At 66.7% G+C, this 2,500-nt stretch overlaps 2 non-coding genes across 2 annotated transcripts in view; both read right to left on the reverse strand.

Moving 5' to 3' along the window:
- LOC140474506 (28S ribosomal RNA) overlaps positions 1 to 157 on the reverse strand; it is a 3,812-nt gene extending 3,655 nt beyond the window's left edge. The window contains exon 1 of the ribosomal RNA XR_011959170.1: positions 1 to 157. This exon is cut by the window's left edge and continues 3,655 nt beyond it. This is a non-coding gene — a ribosomal RNA (28S ribosomal RNA).
- Positions 158 to 1,660: 1,503 nt separating this feature from the next.
- On the reverse strand, positions 1,661 to 1,815 carry LOC140474507 (5.8S ribosomal RNA). The gene has a single exon (XR_011959171.1). It is a non-coding gene; the product is annotated as a 5.8S ribosomal RNA (ribosomal RNA).
- Positions 1,816 to 2,500: the final 685 nt, after the last annotated feature.

Genomic DNA, 2,500 nt, shown 5'->3' on the forward strand with positions numbered 1-2,500 from the left:
TACGCCACATTTCCCCTCGCCCGTCAAGCGAGCGGGGATTCGGCGCTGGGCTCTTCCCTGTTCACTCGCAGTTACTAAGGGAATCCTTGTTAGTTTCTTTTCCACCGCTTAGTAATATGCTTAAATTCAACGGGTTGTCGCGTCTGATCTGAGGTCGTACCAGAGTCAGAGGATGGCCAGGCCGCACCGCCAGCGTGCGAATCCCCCGCACCACCTCTTAGTGGGCCGGCAACGTCTCACCGCGGACGGGAGTTTGGCCGACGCCGCGACGGTCAGAGAGCCAGCCACCCGCACGTCGCTCACCACCCTTGGCCAGCGATGGTGTCGACGAGTGGCCGCCCCTGCCGCCTCCAGCGCCGCCGCGTCCACGCGCGGGGGACGTGCTCGGCGCAATTCCACGGGACCGGAGACCCTCCCCCGTCCACGGCGGGAGGCGAAACTCGGAAGTGCCGGCTGCTTACTCGAGCGGAAGGGTCAGCCTGATTCCTGCCTTGCCGGAGGCCCGGTCGCGGGGGTGACGACCCGCCGCCCGGGACGTGCGAGGCACCAGCAGACAGAGACTGCCCGACGGTCAGAGAGAGGGAGAGAGGAGTGCCGAGGCTCAAGTGGCGAACGGTCGCGCAGGCACGCCACGCACATCGATCGCCAGCCGCGGAACGGCACGGCCTTCAGTGGGGCCGGCGGGCGACGCCGCTCCTGAACCCAGCGGCCCCGAGCCGGACGAGTTGAGGAAGGCACGCCGACGGTGACAGGGTGCGGAAGACACAGCGGTGGCCTTCTGGCGACTTGGCCCCCGACAGCCCGACGTTCCGCCGTCCTCCCGATGGCCAGGAGGACCGTGCGGGGGTCGGCCGACGGCGTGGTAGGTGTGCCTGCACGGTGACGGAGCACACACCACGCCCGCCAACCCCTCCGTACCTCCCGAGACCGGTGGCAGGACGGAGCGGAAAACGTGCGGACTGAACGGGAGAGCCAAGAGCCAGCGATCCACGCGCGGTGCGACCGTCCAAGTCACAGCGTTCGACGAAAACCTCCTCCCTCGGCCAGGCACTCGGCGCCAGCAGGGGAGACAGGATCAGACGCCCCGCCGGCCACTTAAGGCCGAGGACGAACCACGAGACGGGCGGCTGCAGCAGCGGGCGGCCTGCAGCTCCCAGCACTCTCAATCGATCAACCATCGAGTCGGGTCAGCGTGTCAAACCGGCGAGCTCCACGGTCAGGCCGGCGGCGCACCAGCACCGGACCTCCGCGGCTCCCTTCACTCTTTCCACTGCCAGCCAACCGAGAGACGGACCCAATGCGGACGTGCAGAGCTTAGGCAGACCCCCCACTGGAGGCTCAACACTTCGTGGCAGCTCCGTGTCCCAGAGACCAGGAGGGTTGGCACACACACACAGTGTGAACCACCGACAGCCATTCTGGGACCGGTGACAGCCGTGCTGGCCCCACTGCCACGACACAGACGGACGCCAGGCCGCGCTCCCCGGCGGGGGGATGGCGTCGAGCCTGACGAACGGAATGTGCAGGGTGGGGGGGAAAGGCCAAGCGCTCCGACGCCGAGGGCTCCGGAGTCTGAACTTAGGGGGACAAAGAGGACGGGTCCTCTGCGACACCCCAGCCGCGCTCTCGCCAGCCAAGGCGAGTGCGATTGATTGCCAAACGACCCTCAGACAGGCGTGGCCCCGGGAAGAACCCGGGGCCCGCAAAGTGCGTTCAAAGTGTCGATGATCAATGTGTCCTGCAATTCACATTAATTCTCGCAGCTAGCTGCGTTCGTCATCGACGCACGAGCCGAGTGATCCACCGTCAAGAGTTGTCTGAGTTTGTTGTTTGTTTTAGGTCTCTCCCTCGCCAGAGGAAAGCGACCCGGACCGCACATACGCTCCCCACCTTGAGCTACAGCCACCTGCACGCCGGCGTGCGGGCGGAGCAGGGTGGCGTGAAGCGATGGGGAGCACCATCCTGGTGCGGCCCGCAGAAACATACGTCTATTGGGGGGAGGAGGACAGGGCGCCCAAGAGGCGATGCGTGCCCCAACGCACCGCAGCGACGGAGGCAGGATCACCGCCACCATGTCGCCCGCCTAGTATCACGAGGCGTGCAGCAGCTTTGCCCTAGGAAAAGCAGAGGCGGGAACGGGCACCGGCCATCGGTTCGGCAGCGTCACTGACGCGTGCACGTGGCGGCGTGTCGGCGAGCGGACTTCCTGCGAGGAGGCGGGGGCGGCACTCGCCCGAGCAGACGCCCGCCCGGCCCAGCCACCGCCGAGGTGGACTGGGAGTCGCGGCAACGGCTCGTCATACTCGTTCCCACACTCACAGCGCAGCTTGCCCGCAAGCCACCGACCACCGATCGACGCCAGGCGCCCCGACCGAGAGCGGGATCGCTCGTTCGCCCTGCTGGCAGTTCGCTGGGGATCACTACTGCACGGAGCTCGGAGACCGACGGGCGGCAACTCGAGAGTCTTTAAACCACCACCCCCATCCCGCAAGTGCAAAGA

Source organism: Chiloscyllium punctatum, unplaced genomic scaffold, assembly GCF_047496795.1.
Source record: "Chiloscyllium punctatum isolate Juve2018m unplaced genomic scaffold, sChiPun1.3 scaffold_1039, whole genome shotgun sequence".
Classification (NCBI taxonomy): Eukaryota; Metazoa; Chordata; class Chondrichthyes; order Orectolobiformes; family Hemiscylliidae; genus Chiloscyllium; species Chiloscyllium punctatum.